The following is an 18927-nucleotide window of genomic DNA, read 5'->3' as shown; positions in this document are numbered from 1 at the left end:
TTGGTATTCATCAATCATGGCTTGTTTCCAACCAACATGTGCAAGAGCACTTTTGACTGTTTTCGGCTCTGGAGGAATATCTGAAGACAAAGACACATGTAAAGCATATCGGGGGTTGGGTTTGACAATACCTGACTGCGATCTGGTTACCATCGAATGTCGTGGTTGTAGCACGTCTTCCTGTATCTGACCTTCTGACATTTCAGCGGATGTTGAGCCTGTTGACATCAAACTTTGATTAGAAGGATCACCGTCAGGCAAAAAAGACGCTGGAGCTATCTGTGCAAGTGGTGAAACAGTTGCTGATGCATCTGCTACAATATCTGCCGATGGCAAGGCTGGTGGGCTGGTTATGGACGCTGTATCAGTTTCTAGGATGTTGCGGACTTGACGAGCAGATAAGGAGTCAGCACCTGCTGGTGAAGCAGCTACTGATAAATTGGGTGTTGTGGAAGATGTTGACGCAGTTTGCTCCTGTACTGCAAGTGCGAGGGGCAGCGCATCGTCTTCGATTTGATGTGGAATGGGAGCTGCTGAACACGGTTCTGGTGCTGTAGGTGATTCGACAGAATGAACGACACTTCCAGAGGGTATTGCTGATATGATCGGTTCTGTTTGTTGAGTAGGCAGCAGTGAAGGTCCACTTTTATTGGTCAAGTTGTCAATCTCTGCTGGGAAATTTCCTGGTAATGACCCTGCACTATCATCAGAACTTTGAGACAAAACTTTAGCTTCAATGGAAGGTAACCATGAGTCAATGAGCTGAACAGCAAATTGTTTATCAGTGGATGTAGATTTGTAAGGAAAAATAGTTTCATCAAAGCTCACATGACGAGAAATTATAATTTTTTTTGTTTTGGGATTGAAGCATTTGTACCCCTTATGCTTTTCACTGTAGCCTATAAAAACACACAAGCACGATTTAGGATCAAATTTATGTCTTTTGGTGTCCCATATATACGGAAAACATTTTGAACCAAATACCCGCAGAGAACTATAATCAAAGTGAGAGTTATGCAACTTATAATAGGGTGTTTCATGTCCTAAAACAGAAGAAGGCAACCTATTTAATAAAAAAACAGCTGTCTGAAATGCTTCAACCCACATAAACAACGGCACATGACTATGGTATAGCATGGTTAAACCTAATTCTCGAATGACACGGTGTCGTCATTCGACACTGCCAGTTTGTTCTGGTGTATGAGGACACGATACCTGATGTTTAATTCCCTGTGCAAGAAAATGTGAAGATAATGCAGTGTTTAAGAACTCTCCTCCACCATCAGAGTGAAAAACTTTTATTGTTTTGCCAAATTGCCGATAAACATATTGTTCAAAAGCCTTATATGCAACAAAAAATTCAGATTTTTTTCGCAAGGGTATGAGCCATGAGTATTTAGAGTAGTCATCAACCAAACAAGCATAATATTTAAACTTAGCATAAGATAGAACAGGGGCTGGTCCCCATAAATCACAATGGATTTTGTCAAACATAGATGAACTTTTATTTGTTGACAAACTAAAAGAAAATTTACTCAACTTGCCTAACTGACAACTATCACACAAAGATTTAGAATGCAAGGAACCTTGAACATGAATGAGGTTCTTATTAAATAAAATAGAAATTACTGATGACTGAGGATGTCCCAACCGCTGATGCCATATGTCTGCTGTTTCAGTTTTATACCGATTGGAAAAATAGGCTTTAGGGAGTTCTGACAAAATATAAAGATTATGTTTCCGTGGCCCTCGTAGCAGTACCTGTCCCGTTTGTCGATCCTTTACAGAAACAGAAACATTAGAGAATTCACAGTTGACGGGATAATCATCAGTTAATTGGCCTATAGATAATAAATTCTTTTTTAAAGCAGGAACTGATAAAACATTCGAAATTGGAAAGTTTTGTTTTTGTTCTATGGTAGCTGTGCCAATACCATCGATAGAAAGAAAAGTCCCATCACCAATGGTTATGGAATCAGGTCCATAGTAATCATTAAGCCTATGTAACAAGTGTTTATTACCTGTCATATGGTTCGACGCACCAGAGTCGGCAACCCAATCAGTGTCAACGATATCAGTATCCAATGTGAGTGTAGTAAGAGCTTGAGCTGGGCTGTTCGGTTTGTTTTGTGGAATCCACCAGCAAATTTTTGCTATATGACCGTCTCGATTGCAGTATTGACACACTTCATCCTTATACTGTTCCCGTTCGGTCGGCGTCATCCTTCTACGGCCTGCCGGAGGAGGTCATCGCTGTGAGGAGTTCGTGTCAGTATTCTGTCCTTGTCTCTGTGTTTGCTGAGCCTGGAAACCACGCCCTTGAGAATTGAACCTTGGTCGACGATTTGATGAAGAACTGGACGCAGGTTGTCGATTTCCATAGAAGGCCACTTGCGAAGCAATTTGGTCAAGTCCCGTCTCTGATTGTGAGGAAAACCACGTTCGACGTTGATCGTGATTCTTCAATTGTGAAACCAACTCATTATACGTTGGTCGTGGTGGCTTTAGCATTGTTGTTGTGAATGTCTCATACTGGGGACCCAGACTGGTAAGAAGACAGAATATTTTCTCGCCGTCGGGTACAGTTTTGCCAATTGCGGCTAAATTATCACAAATCTCTTTGAATAATCGCAGATGTTCTGTGATCGACCGATTTTCTTCTTTGCAAAAATAGGTCAGCTGTTGTCGAAGAGTGAACTCCCGCTCCTGTGAATCTTGGGCATACGCATCTTGTAGTGCGCCCCAAACAGCATGAACAGTGTCCAAGCCGATGACAAGTCCGAGCGATTCCTCGCTTAAAGTTCCGTAGATCCATCCACGAAGCAGTCTGTCAGACTTTTGCCATGTTTTGAAATTTTCTGAATGTTGTGGCTGGTAGTTTTCGGGAATTGGGTTGGGAGGGGAATTAAATTTCTGATCCTCAAGGAAGCCATGATCAAGATGATCAGACAACTCCTGACTTTCAGCTAAACTCAAGACCTGTGCTTTCCAGAGTGGGTAATTTGATTGTTTCAGTTTCAATGTGACGAAATTGGCAACATTAAGTGTTGAAGAAGCCATGATGGGAAGATCGTCACTGCTCTGATACCAAGATAACAAAGTGAAAAAGATGTAATTTTATTGAAGTGAAGCCTCTGCTGTGTGTTTCTTTACAGTATACATTCGACTTTAAATAAGAGAATTAATAACAGAAGTTGCCGTAAATAACGAAAGACCTATCACTAGTTAGGGAACGAATCACCCTAAGAATCTCAACCACTAGACACATTCAAATATAAAATATTTACAGATTTCACCTTATATCTCCTTTACTCAAGCCTAAAACATAGCATCCTTATCACTCCTGGGAGACTGAATCTTCCTTATGACTCCCTGATCTAATAATAATGTCATGTATAAACATAATTTATTAACTATGTATATTAATATTTTTATGTATAACCATTTATAAAATTATTTATATTATTATTTTACTATCAAATATTATATTTTAAAAAATTATATTATTTCTTACCATTATATAAAATTTTATACTTATTTTTATATAATCAATTTTTGAGAAAACAAAAAACAAAAATCATGAAGGGATATTGAATGTACCCTAAATTAGTCCTTATTTTTTATCATTAAAACTATATTTGTTATGGTGTAATATTTTTTATAAAATATTTTTTATAAAACAAAATAAAGTCTTAATTTTTATATTAACTTTATTTCAAGGATTTGGTGTCAAACGAATATATATATATATATATATATATATATATATATATATATATATATATATATATATATATATTATTTTGCCAGCAATTCTCATAAGAAATAAAAATCAATAAATAAAACTAGAAAAAAAGAAGTATATAAATGGGAGATATAATTGGTAAAATTACTGAGAATTTGCCATGAAGAGTCCAAAAAATTACTTTAAAATATAAAAGAGTAAATTATTTTTGGTTCTTATATTTTATCAAAATTGACTATTTAATTTTTTATTTCTATGTTATTCGATTAAAATAAATTTTTATATTATTTATTTATTTTAATTATATATATATATAATTTAGTTGTTCTAATCAAATCTAAAAATATATTTATTAATATTTTAATTGATAAGAATATCAAAGGGTTTGACTTTATAAAACAACCGAAACAATTTTTTGTGCGTAACTTAACTAACATCTCAAACAGTACATCCAATCACCTTGGAACAAAATAAAGAAACTCAAAGGAAATAATATATATATACCTTCCAGCATTTCTAAAATTCAAAATTTCATGTTAAAAAATTGATTTCATTGGAAAAGATTGTGAACTTTATATTATTAGATGTTAATGCAATGATTTCACTAATTTGAGTAGAAGGAAAATAAAAGAAATTAAGGATATATATATATATATATACACCCAACTTGATGACTAGAAAAAAAAAAAAAAAAAGTGACAAAGAGGATATTTGCTTTTCCCTCAATTCCCATAACATATTCTGTTGTCTATAGTTTTAGTTATATTTCATCCAACCAACAGCCGTAGAAGTCTAGTGATTTTTTTAACTTGTACTTTGGGATTGTGCATCCTGCACCCTGCATTTATAGTATAGTCTAATTGTTAAATCAATTCTCAATTAAAGCACACTAATTTATAATTATTATTATTAAAAATATAATAATTAATCATATTCTTGCAAGTACCTACAAGAGAAATGATAGCATTTTAAAAGGTCATTGAGCACAAAAATAAAAATAGATAAAGATTCACACGAGTTTTTTCACTTGCTTTACCTTTTTTGATCGGGAATCATTAATCTAATTAATATTAAGTAATCATATAGATCTTACATACTTATCTTTATAAATGTCTCTTTCCTTCATATATTTTTATCTATTAGTGATTATTGATCTTGATGACCGCTGGATTTCTTCACCCCAGAACAGGGGCTTGACCACAGCCAAAGGCCCATGACACAGAGGCCCACGTACTGGATACCCCCCAACAAGCCTGGCTCATTCCAGCTTCCGGGCCTGGCTCGACCAAGCTTCCTCACTCAGTCCAGCCTGATCCCTGACTAGCAGACCCCACTCAGGCCCAGCGTCCAGCCCAACTCTCGGCCCAGCCCGGGGTCCAGAACAGTACTCACCAGACAGCCTGGCAGATCCGCTCGAACGTACGCATGAGGAGAATCAGAGGCCGTTACGCATGCAACAGGCAGCTGATACCCTAGTACACCCGAATCTGTATGGCAGAGACGCGTGGCCCAATCCTGGAAAGACCTTTACACGTCACCAGCAAGCAAGACAATGTATAAAAGAGGAGTCCCCTCCTCAGATAGTTTCAAGCCTTAGTCTGTAACACAAAACCCTTGAAAAACCCTATTCTATTGGATCTCAGATCATCAATTGGCGCCGTCTGTGGGAAACGAAGGAGATCTTTTCATCACCGGAGTTTTCACTTTCAAAACCCACTGAGATCTACAATGGCGAACTACCAAGATAGTAACCTTAATATTCCAAATGACCTGAGCTCTGCCCAAGATGGGCAGCAGTTCTCTTTTTCTAGCCCTACAACATTGAATAATCAAACACCTATTTCTCTTAATCCCTCGCCAAGCTTGGCAGGGAATACTCCCACCATGACCCTGTCTAACCAAGACATCCAAACCATGGCTCTCCAGCTACAAACCACTGCTAACTGGTTGGGGCAGATAATGCAACAAAGGGGACTTAGCACCCCAGTAAACGCACTCCCAGTAGTGGAGGAACCCAGAACCGATGAACCCCGACCTACCTCTATCCACCTCCAAACTAACAACCACGACGCCGGAGAAGAGGAAGAACCGGAGGCTCGAATCCATGGGAGAAGGGCAAGAGAGATGATAGAAAATGAAGAGGTGGACGACTATTCTGCCGAAACAACCAGGGAAACGGGAACTGAAACAGAGGAGGAAGAATGTAATTTGGGCAAAAGATCCAACCCAGAAGACGAGAAAATGAACCAAAAACTGAAAAGGTTGAAGGAGCAGCTACTAGCCGAGCTAGGTAAGAAAGATCAGAGTCAAACCTCCTTGCCTACTTCTTCTCCCTTCTCAAAGGTAATGCAGCAGGAGACCGTTCCCAAAAAGTTTATGATGCCGCCGATGGCGGCCTATAATGGGGCTGGAAACCCGAGAGAACATGTCATGAACTATAAGACCTTCATGGAGCTGCAAACTCTGTCGGATGCTCTGATGTGCAAGGTGTTCCCAACAACGCTCTCGGGACCAGCGAGGGCATGGTTCAACAGCCTGGAGGCCGGAAGCATTAAAAGTTTTGGAGACCTTGCCCTCCGCTTCATCAGCCGGTTCGTAGCCGGGGTGCCAGCAGATAGGAAGACAAGCTATCTGGAAACAGTTAGGCAAAAAGCTGGTGAATCTCTCAGAGAGTATGTCGCCCGTTTCAATACGGAGGCCCTGCAGATTCCCGAGCTCGACGAAGGAAGGGCGGTAGAGGCCATGCAAAAGGGAACAACCTCTGCCGAGTTCTTTGGTTCTTTGAGCAGGAAACCTCCGACCTCACTGGCCGAGTTGATGAAGAGGGCGGAAAAGTACATAAGGCAGGATGACGCCTTAGTAACGAGTAGATTTGCCAAAGGGGTGGCAGGAAAAGAGAAAGCCCCGGAGGAAGGAAGGCTGGAGAAACACGAGAAGAAGCGTGGGAAGAGGCCTGAGCCGTATAAGCAGGCCTGGGAAAGAAGGGATCAAAGGCCCCCCCTCCTCCCAGGGCTCATGAACCACGAGTACTCCCCCCTTGGGTTCCTGAGAAGCCTACTCCCCTCAACGCTTCCAGAGCCGAAGTGCTCATGGCAGTCCAGGATAAGGAGTTCCTTCAGTGGCCTAAACCCATGAGGTCAGAAGCAGATCAGAGGAATCCTGACAAGTATTGTCAGTACCACCGGACACATGGCCACGATACAAATAACTGTTTTCAGTTAATCGCGGAAATTGAAAGATTGATAAAAAGGGGGCATCTTAAAAATTTTGTGAAGAAACCGGAGGGGCAGAGGCCTCCGCCCAGTCCAGCAGCTCAGATGCCCAGGAGAACCGGAGCTGGACCAGTGAATGATGGGTCTAGTGGGACTATTAATATGATTGTTGGAGGAACTGGAGGACGGATGAGCCGTCGAGGAAAGAAGAGAAACCGGGAAGGAGAGATCAGCAATGGCGAGGTCATGCAGATCGTTGAACACTCACCCATGGCCATCGTTTTCTCTTCAGAAGATGCACAGGGCATTCAGATGCCCCATGATGACGCGCTTGTTATTGAAGCAGTCATTCATAATTTTCGGGTGAAGAAGGTTCTGGTGGATGATGGGAGTAAGGTCAATTTATTGCCATATCGGGTTTTCCAACAGATGGGAATCCCGGAGGAACAGTTGGTTCGGGATCAGTCACCCATCAAAGGGATCGGAGGAGCACCGGTATTTGTAGAAGGGAAAGTGAAGCTGGCCCTTACCTTGGGAGAAGCACCCAGAGCTCGCACCCATCATGAGGTGTTTTTGGTGGCTAAACTCCCACTGAGTTACAATGCGATTTTAGGGAGGCCGGCGTTGTTTAGCTTTGAAGCTGTCACCAGCATCAGGTATTTGGCACTCAAGTTTCCAACGGAAGAAGGAGTGGGAATGGTTCGGGGCAGCCAGGAAGAAGCAAGGGCGGTATACTTGGCCACAGTAACAGAACCGAGCTCAACTGGAGAAGCACTCGACTCGGAAGTTCTGGAGGTTAGAGATGAAACAAAAGAAGCCCGGACAGAGCCAGTCGGAGAATTGGAGACCTTCTCCTTATCAGAAGCAGATGCAAGCAAGGTTTTCAGTCTTAACGCCAACCTCACTAAAGAACAAAAAGGTGAAGTCATGACTCTGATCCGAGGTCACGCGTCGACCTTTGCATGGAAGCCCTCAGACATGCCAGGAATTGACCCCACAGTGATGACACACCGATTGAATGTCCTCCCCGAGGCCAGACCAGTGAAGCAAAAGAAGAGAGTAGTAGGAAGAGAAAAACAGCAAGCCACCCGGGAGGAAGTGCAGAAATTAGAAGAAGCAGGCTTTATTAGGGAAGTAATGTACCCACAATGGTTGGCAAATCCTGTGTTAGTCAAAAAAGCCAATGGCAAATACAGGATGTGCATAGATTTTACCGACCTAAATAAAGCCTGCCCCAAAGATTGTTACCCCCTCCCCGATATTAATAAAATGGTCGATTCGATTCAACCGCCGGATTTGATTATATGTCTTCTTTGGATGCTATGTCTGGATATCACCAAATCCCAATGGAGAAGTCGGATGAGGAGAAAACCTCATTTATAACTGAAGACGGGACTTACTGCTACAAAGCTATGCCTTTCGGATTAAGAAACGCCGGGGCAACTTACCAACGATTAATGAATAAAATCTTTAAGAACCAGATTGGCAGGAATGTAGAAGTATATGTGGATGACATGGTGGTTAAAAGTTCATCTTTCCAACAACACATAGCAGATCTAAGGGAGATATTTGGGGTGTTAGATCAATACAGAATGAAGTTAAACCCAGCAAAATGCGCTTTTTTCATCAGGGGAGGAAAGTTCTTGGGATACATGGTGAGTGGAAGAGGCATTGAGCCTAATCCTGAGAAAGTAGAAGCCATATTGAATATGCCAGAGCCGACCTGCGTAAGGGACGTCCAGAGATTAACCGGGAGAGTGGTGGCGCTTAACCGGTTTATGTCGAAGTCAGCAGAAAAGTGTTTACCATTCTTCAAAAAGTTGAGAAAGGTGCCAAACTTCGAATGGACGGAAGACTGCCAAAAAGCTTTCGCGGAACTTAAGAAATATCTTAGCTCGCCTCACGTGCTCAGCAGTCCAATAAAAGGGGAAGAGCTTCTGATATATTTGGCAGCCTCAGAACAGGCAATCAGCGCGGTACTAGTAAGGGTAGAAGGAGGAGAGCAGAAACCTGTTTTCTACATCAGCAAGGTACTTAGAGACACTGAGGTCAGGTACTCGAACATTGAAAAATTGGCTTATGCCTTGTTGTTAGCAATCCGGAAATTCAAAGTTTATCTGGAAAGCCACCAAGGAGTTGTGATGACGAACCAACCCTTAAAGAAGATCCTACGTAGGCCGGAAACTTCAGGACGGATGTTAGCATGGTCCGTGGAAATCAGCCCCTACTGTCTGGAATACCGACCTCGGACAGCAATAAAATCTCAAGCGCTGGCTGACTTCATAGCAGAATGCTCATTCAACGAGGAGAAGGAAGAATCATCCTCGGAGATGCCTAGAAAGGAAGGAGAGCGAGAGCTTTCCCAAGAATTTCGCTGGAAGCTATATGTAGACGGAGCATCAGGATCTGAGGGCAGCGGCGCAGGGATAACGCTTAAGGGGCCGGAGGGCTTCAAAGTGTGTTATGCTTTACGGTTAGAATTCAAGGCTTCTAACAATATGGCCGAATACGAGGCCTTGGTGAATGGGATGTTGGTAGCCTCGGAAGTAGGGGTAACCGACCTCGAAGTAAATAGTGACTCTCAACTGGTGATCAACCAGGTAACGGGGGTATATCAAGCCAGAGACCCCATCATGCAGGACTATCTTGATAAAGTAAAAGTCATAGAAGCCGAGCTCGCAGAACGGGGAGTTATTGTCAGATTTCAAAGAATACCCCGGGATGAAAATGAGGAGGCAGACCTCCTTAGTCGATTGACCAAAGAAGAATTAGAGCAGCTCCCTGACGAAGTATACATACAGCATATCCGCACACCTGCTTTCAAGAAGACAAGCACGGTACTGCAGGTGGACCAGAGCCCAACTTGGATGAGCCCCTATCTGAAATATTTGGAGAAGGGCGAACTCCCCGAAGATAAAGATGAGGCCAGAAAGATAGCAGCTCGAGCTGCCAATTACCAAGTAATAAGGGGAACTTTGTACAGAAAGGGGAAGTCCAGCCCATGGCTCCGGTGTGTAAGTCCGGAAGAAGCTGCAAGAGTAATGGAGGAAATACATAGAGGCCTATGTGGAGCTCACGAGGGAGCAGGGACATTAGCTAACAAAATATTCAGGCAAGGATACTACTGGCCTACTGTTAAGAAAGAAGCAGAAGAGTTTGTCCGAAGGTGCGACGTATGTCAGAGATTTGCTAATGCCATCAGGACCCCTGCCACTCCTCAAGCAAGCATATCCAGTCCATGGCCTTTCTCACAATGGGGAATTGACATCCTGGGACCTTTCCCCAAGACTACGGGGCAAAGGAAATTTGTAGTAGTGGCTGTGGAATACTTCTCGAAATGGCCAGAGGCAGAAGCAATAGCAACAATCACAGCCAGAAAAATGATAGATTTTGTATGGGGGCACGTCATCTGCAGATTTGGCATACCTAGAGTGCTTATCTCAGACAACGGCAGACAATTTGACTGCAGCACCTTCAAAACCTTCACGACGAACATGGGCATATGGCATAAGTTCTCCTCCGTGGCCCATCCTTAGACCAATGGTCAAACGGAAGTCACTAACAGAGCAATCCTCCAAGGATTAAGAAAGCGGCTGGATGGTGCAAAGGAAAACTGGGCAGAAGAACTCAATAGTATCCTATGGGCACTCCGAACTACTCCCAGAGCACCCACTAAGGAAACACCGTTCGCACTCGCTTACGGTACAGAGGCCGTAGTTCCAGTTGAATTACAGATCCCCACTCATCGAGTTCAATTTCTCAGTGAGGACACCAATGGGGACAAGTTGAGAAGCAACCTGGATGCTCTCGAAGAAGTTAGGGAAGAAGCACAAGTCCGAACTGCTGCTTATCAACAACGAGCGGCAAGATATTATAATCAAAAGGTCAGAGAAAGAAGCTTAAAGGTGGGAGACCTGACTTTAAGAAACTTGGAAGCTACAGGAAAAAGAGCAGCCGCAGGCAAGCTAGCACCGACCTGGGAAGGTCCATTCAAGGTGACAAAAGTGGTTAAGCCCGGGGTATACCGAATTGAAGATATGCAAGGAAACCCCGAGCCCCACGCCTGGAACATCCAGCACTTTAAAAGGTACTTCCCTTGAAATATATGTAAAGAAAAATATTGTACTCTGAAAGGCACAAATAAATAAAATAACGCCATTCTCTACGCAATGATGATATCTCCATGAAGAGTGTTACTTCTCTTTGAAAAAGAAAGAATAAAACTAGAAGACCTCCTTGAGACATAGAGACCTCCTGGAGGTAGAAGACCGGGATCCCCAAGATCTCCCGGACACAAGGCCAGGATCCCCAAGATCTCCTGGCGAAAGAAGACCTCCTTGAGACATAGAGACCTCCTGGAGGTAGACGACCGGGATCCCCAAGATCTCCCGGACACAAGACCAGGATCCCCAAGATCTCCTGGCGAAAGAAGACCTCCTTGAGACATAGAGACCTCCTGGAGGTAGACGACCGGGATCCCCAAGATCTCCCGGACACAAGACCAGGATCCCCAAGATCTCCTGGCGAAAGAAGACCTCCTTGAGACATAGAGACCTCCTGGAGGTAGAAGACCGGGATCCCCAAGATCTCCCGGACACAAGACCAGGATCCCCAAGATCTCCTGACACTAAAAAGACCTCCTTGAGACATAGAGACCTCTTGGAGGTAGAAGACCAGGATAGGTCGTCCCGGAATTACAAGACCAGGATCCCCCAGATCTCCTGGCAAAGGAAAACCTCCTTGAGACATAGAGACCTCCTGGAGGTAGAAGACCGGGATCCCCAAGATCTCCCGGACACAAGGCCAGGATCCCCAAGATCTCCTGGCGAAAGAAGACCTCCTTGAGACATAGAGACCTCCTGGAGGTAGACGACCGGGATCCCCAAGATCTCCCGGACACAAGACCAGGATCCCCAAGATCTCCTGGCGAAAGAAGACCTCCTTGAGACATAGAGACCTCCTGGAGGTAGACGACTGGGATCCCCAAGATCTCCCGGACACAAGACCAGGATCCCCAAGATCTCCTGGCGAAAGAAGACCTCCTTGAGACATAGAGACCTCCTGGAGGTAGAAGACCGGGATCCCCAAGATCTCCCGGACACAAGACCAGGATCCCCAAGATCTCCTGACACTAAAAAGACCTCCTTGAGACATAGAGACCTCTTGGAGGTAGAAGACCAGGATAGGTCGTCCCGGAATTACAAGACCAGGATCCCCCAGATCTCCTGGCAAAAGAAAACCTCCCTAAGACATAGAGACCTCAGTAAAGAAGAAGACCGGGATCCCGTAGAACTCCCGGAAAAACAAAATAAAGGATAGCCAGTGAGGCCCCAAGGTCACCCCGGCACGGCCAGGACCTCGTAAGACCTCCTGAAGGTAAGAATAGTTGGTGAAGGACTTCAGGGCCCCCCAAAAAACGAAAATTTCCCATAACTTTATGCAGGAACAACTCACAAAACTATATTTCCGACCTCACAAACATAGAGAGGTCAGGCGCTGCCGAAATAAAAAAAAAAAAAAAAAAAAAAAAAAAGGGTCGAGCTCCCAGCTCAGACCGATAAGCCCAAGACTGAGCTCCAAGCTCGGATAGATTCATTTCTTCAAAACCAAGACCGAGCTCCAAGCTCGGATGGATTCATTTCTTCAAAACCAAGACCGAGCTCCAAGCTCGGATAGATTCATTTCTTCAAAACCAAGACCGAGCTCCAAGCTCGGATGGATTCATTTCTTCAAAACCAAGACCGAGCTCCAAGCTCGGATAGATTCATTTCTTCAAAACCAAGACCGAGCTCCAAGCTCGGATGGATTCATTTCTTCAAAACCAAGACCGAGCTCCAAGCTCGGATAGATTCATTTCTTCAAAACCAAGACCGAGCTCCAAGCTCGGATAGATTCATTTCTTCAAAACGATCAAGACACGAAAGCCAAAAACAAAGGCCGAGCTCCCTCCATAGAAGAACTCATAAATCCTTAGGAGAATACTGAGGTTATATTCAGAAGCCTAAATCAGTTTATATACAAAATCACAACGAAGACAGAAGGACTAGAAGAAGATTAATTTAGAGCTTCTGAATAAACATATGCAGTCTACATTACACATACGAAGAGTAATGATAAAAGAATATGAAAAACAAAAAGGAAACTAATATTCCATTAAATAACTATTACAATTTATTTCTCCGGTGAGGAAGGAGGATGAATAGTCCTTAAAGGACTTACATCAATAAGAACACCCTCACTATTTCTATTTACAGCCACCCCTGAAGGAAGCTCGGTGTCCTCCGGACCAGAACTCTCAATAGTAGGGGCAATTTCTGACCCGGGGTGAAGGCCTTCTTTCACAGAATCAGGATCGTCCTCCTCCGACCCTAGCTCGGATCCCTCTGAAGAAGACTCAGCTGGCCGATCTCGGACCCTCCGGCAATCTCCTCGGGGCAAAGGGAAATCATCCTCCCCGTATAGCACTGACTCGCCATCTGAGTCCACTTCGCGCCTACGAAGCTTGGCCAAAGGAATATCAGGAGCCTGTCTAGCTTCTCTTAAACCGCGATTGTAGCCAGTTACATACATGCGGTAGGCCTTATCAAAGATAACCTGTTTCATTTCACTAGAAGCTTTATACTCATCAAGATGTTCTTCACAAGCCTCGGCTACAAATTCCTCAAACTCAGAAGAATCTTTGTAGTCCTGCAGATGAGCTTCACAGGCCTGCTCAATTTTACCCTTTAGCTCATCAGACTCCTGATACTCCGCTATGTACTGATCGCGCTTCAGCTGAGCCTTCCCTTCGGCATACTTTACCACCTCCAGCAGGGCTAAACATTTACGTTCCAAAACTCTGACTTCCTTTTTCAGCTGTTGTTGGCGAAGGTCGAACTCTTCAGCCGAGGAAGTCAAGTCTCTGATACGGTCAGAGCTTGTGCCCAACTCCTGCTCAAGGACCTGCACCCGAGCTAAGGCCATCTCTTTCTGAGCCTTTACTTCCTCCAGATGAGTCTGAAGTCCTTCGAGATCAGCCTTTAAGGCATCAAATTGGCGCTGGACTTCAGCTTTCTGGCTAACGGCCTCATCTCTCTCCTTGAGAGCCTCTGTCATAGAGGACAGCTGCTCTAGCACTCCTCTACAGCGAACCTCCAAGGTAGCTGCCCTCTCATCAGCCTCCTGGAGAACATTGCGAGTCCGAGACAACTCATCTTCTAAGGACGAGGTATGCTTTGCCGTCTCGGCTGTTTTCTCCTCAGCCTTTTTGAGGGCCTCCAACGCAGAATGCAATTCCACCTGGAGGGACTGGATTTGCTCCCGAGCAGCTACCAAATTGCCCCTCGCATCACTGGTGGCAGATATATTCTCTTCTAGACGTGCCTCTTCAACTCGGCGATCCACGGATTCCCGAAGGGAGCGATCACGGATATCCACCTCCATCAAGAGGCCCGTCACCTAACATGAAAAAGCAACCGTCAAGAAAAAGAGACAAAGCAAACTGAAAGGAAGGGGAAAAATGACTTACCATTAGAAGCATCTCCCTAATGGACGATCTGAGCTCCTCACGAGAGCGAGACTGGAAGGATGTTTGCTCCTTGGTAGAGCTGGCTAAAAGGCCGGTCAGAGCAAGAAGGCGTGGATCCGAGGCCTCTGTGGCTCCACCAAACATTTGCTCCCTAAGAAGGTCGGCAACAGCACTGGCCGGAGACTCGGTTGTAATACCCGACGTCTTTAGAGAATTGCCAGGAGAAGGCAATGAAGGGTCGGCCGCAACACCTTTCCCTTTCCCAATGGGAGGAAGAGCTAGAGAAGATCCTGTTGCAACCCTGGACTTCTTCCGGACAGGAGAGGAGGCAGATTTTCCAGAAGAGGCTGGGCGCTTGCCTCCGGTCTTTGCTGGAATACCCTCAGAACCCTCAGGTTCAGTCCTCACAGGGGCAGGGGCACTTTCACCAGAAACCTCTGGACTTTGATCCCCTAGGAGGATGATCTCCATCCCCGTCCCAGAAGTCTCCTTGTCTTTAGCAGGGGACTTGAACTTTCCCCTTGACACCCCCTCAGTAGAATGGGCAGCACCCTGTCCCACTTGTTCAGTAGACTTTGAGCTCAACCCACTACGGCTAGATGGCCGAGCTGATTTAGTGCTGTGAGAGCTCGGCTTGGAAGCTCTAGAAGAAGCTTTAACAGGAGGCCGGCTGACCTTCTCGGAGGAAGCGACCTGAGCTAGCTCCATAGCAATCTCAGTTACAGAACGCCCATCCCCGAAGGCGTCAAAAATTGCGTGCATATTCTCCCGAGACAGCTCAAGGTTCTTGGGGAATTTGATGCCGTCCATTTTAACTTCAGAAGCTGCAAAAAACAAGAAGTTATACAGAATTAGCATATTATCTGATATTCTTCGCAACGAAGAAACAGCATAGCCGGACAAAGCACTATACCCGTGTCCTGGATATCCCTAAGGTTGGACGCAAACATACACTTCTCGACATCATACTTCCTCTCAACGGAAGTCAGTCGAAGCAGCCCAACCTGCTCAATAAGACTCAATTCGGGCAGATCGTTACAGCCCGGAAAGATCTCCCCCCAACTTAGGTCCACATCCCATGATCGGCAGGACCCTAGTTTCAGCTCCGCCACAAGGAAATTCTCTATCCACCCCTTTATAGAATCCTTGTAGCCCGTCAGAAGAGATAGCCCATTGCGGGGGGAAAAATAATAGAAGTTCTGCTTCGCCCTAACCAGGCGGAAAAAAGTAACAAACAGACAGGCCGTAGGTGTGAAACCCCAACACAGACAGATAGACTCGAAACAGGACATGAATAAAACGGAATTTGGGGATAACATTCGAGGAGTCACCCCAAAGTATTCAAAGACCTCAACAAAGAAAGGGGAAAAAGGAAACGGTAGACCAAATTCTCTCTGCTTTAGGAAAAACACTATGCTACGACCCTCTTGAGGATCCACTAAACCAGGAGGGGGAGGGTAGGGAAGAACTATCCTCTCATTTGGACGAGGTGCTCGAATAAAATACAACGGAGTATCTAGAAGCCTCCGGGAGATGTAATCAGTTATATTGGAAGACGTAATACGCGACTCAAGGTTAACAACATCAGGAAGCTTTGAACTTGCCATTGAAGAACAAGGGAGCGTACCTGAGAACACAATAAGGTGAAAAACGCAAAGGGAGTCGCAGGAAGACAGAGAGCAGAAGAGAGCTAATTTCTTCGGAGGACAGAAGGAATTCGAAATGAAAGGCAATGATGAGACGGAACGTTGATCTGAACAGTCTTGTCTTGGAGCGACGCGGTCATTAATTGCTCTCGAAGTTTACCCTCTCAACGGTTAAGTAATAACCGGAGAGAAGGTAAAGGGGCAAAAGAATGATCGATTGGGCTTGTCTACATCTATCAAGGGCAAAGTCCACAATGATAGCCCATCACTTAAAGGCCCAGGCAAGCCCAACTTGTTCAGACCTGATCTCCAGCCAAGACAACTTAACCCACAAGATTCATCACTTCACCAAGGTTAGACCTACTCATCACATAGAATATATAAGATTTGATTTATTCAAACAAGGGTACCTCGGATCTATGCGGAGCTGAGAGCTTAGAGTTCAACTCATCAGAAGCCGAGCTCATAGGTCGGAACAGTCCAGCTCGGACAACATGACTTGAGAGCCCGGCCAGCTAAAGGAAACCCAGAGCTCATTTTACTAAGCGAAAGACAGAGCTCTCAGGTCGGCTAGTCTAGCTCGGACAACGCACCTGAGAGCCCGGATGAAGGAGACTCAAAGCTCAATTCATCTAAGTAGAGACCAAGCTCATAGATCGGTCAGACAACCCAGTTTGGAAATATGAAAGCCCAGTTGGCTAAACGGATCCGAAGTCCAGCTCACAAGTACAGTTAGTTCAGCTCGGAAAAAACAAATTGCAGTTAAAGCTACGAAGAAAAGCAGTTTCAGTACTCCATCCATGGTAGAGAAAGAACAACTCAAGTATGAACGAAAACGAGAACTTCATTAAAAGAAAAGCACATTACAGCACTTTACAAAGGCCTACACTACGGGACGAAAGACTATCCTTAAAGAATCTACATAGCCACATGCATCATCATCAACAATTACATCATCATCACCTATCCTGCTACTTCGGCCTTCGGTTCGGAGAAACTCTCGCAGCTCGATATGTGAGTTTGGCAGAAAGAGCTGCAGAAAGCCAAGAAGTTAATCCTCATAAGCGTTTCCCATGGATCCTCTGTAGGTCGGCATTCGGTTGCCCAAGTGTGATACGCGTGACAAGCTCACATGTCATATGCTGTGTGTATATCACGCATAAAAAAACACGGGCTTCAGATTACGACCTCAGGAGGATCGCCGGGCTAACGTGTGAAGGTACCAGCAGAAGCTTGGCTGAGTGTAGCAGATCTCAGTCTCGCATAATACTGGTACTTCACATCAAAGAGACTAATAATACTGGTGCTTCACATCAAAGAAAACAACAAGCCGAGCACTTGAGCCCCTTCCATTTACATCCAAAGAAGGCAGCAACGGGGGAGGTCGGCCAGAAGATCTGGGCAAAATAATTTCAGCAACTTGCCGAACGGTCCCACCCATCAACCGCCCTACCAGACGGATCCCCAAAGCAACATTCAAACTCCTTAGAGGTAACATCCACTCCTCTGAAATTTTGAATTGACTCATCTTCGTCTCAGGTACTACGAAAGAGTCCCAAAACAGAGATAAGTTAGCACAATTTTCCGTCGAGATGATAAAAGTAAGATTCAAACAAATTCCTGGGGCAACACAGCAATGTAATATCAAGCTCGCCTTCGCCCGCTTGAAGAAGGCACCAAATGGATCCTTCACAGATAAAACAAGAAAATCTCTCTGTTCCAACAAAGTGCCTGTGAATGGTAAAGAGGTGAGGTTAATATATATATCCAAAAGTTTATGTTTTGCAGGACAAGGTAGAGCCGAATTCTCAATTAATGCTGTCAGAATCCTTCAAAGATATTCATGAGAAAGGAAAGAAAAGACATGTCCAGATAACAATGACAGGAAAGCAAAAATAACCGAGAACACGGAGAATAAAGAAAAGTCCGAAAGAGGAAAGAGCAGATGGGATTCAGAAACTGCGCAAAGACAAAAAAATGAAAGAGTATTATAAAGACACTTGGACACGAACAGGCGCGGCCATGATGATTCTTGATATTCACCCCCTCGGCAGTTGGAGCAATAACTCCCGAGAAGGTGAAGGGGCAATTGATGACCGCTGGATTTCTTCACCCCAGAACAGGGGCTTGACCACAGCCAAAGGCCCATGACACAGAGGCCCACGTACTGGATACCCCCCAACAAGCCTGGCTCATTCCAGCTTCCGGGCCTGGCTCGACCAAGCTTCCTCACTCAGTCCAGCCTGATCCCTGACTAGCAGACCCCACTCAGGCCCAGCGTCCAGCCCAACTCTCGGCCCAGCCCGGGGTCCAGAACAGTACTCACCAGACAGCCTGGCAGATCCGCTCGAACGTACGCATGAGGAGAATCAGAGGCCGTTACGCATGCAACAGGCAGCTGATACCCTAGTACACCCGAATCTGTATGGCAGAGACGCGTGGCCCAATCCTGGAAAGACCTTTACACGTCACCAGCAAGCAAGACAATGTATAAAAGAGGAGTCCCCTCCTCAGATAGTTTCAAGCCTTAGTCTGTAACACAAAACCCTTGAAAAACCCTATTCTATTGGATCTCAGATCATCAGATCTAATTAATATTAAGTAATCAGAAAATTATTTACCATTCCCCATCTAAGTAGACTCGATTTGACAATAAGTCTATTATGGATAGCTAACCAGGTTATAAAACTGTGCCTGGAAATACGCTCACCCCACACCACCTTCCACCAATTAACCACTCCACCCTTCCTTCTTAGGACTTTCCAAGCAGTGTAAGTCTATGAGTTTCCATTTAATAGAATCTGCCCATTCATTTCA

This window comes from Manihot esculenta, chromosome 9 (assembly GCF_001659605.2).
Source record: "Manihot esculenta cultivar AM560-2 chromosome 9, M.esculenta_v8, whole genome shotgun sequence".
Classification (NCBI taxonomy): Eukaryota; Viridiplantae; Streptophyta; class Magnoliopsida; order Malpighiales; family Euphorbiaceae; genus Manihot; species Manihot esculenta.
This window is presented reverse-complemented; position numbering follows the sequence as displayed.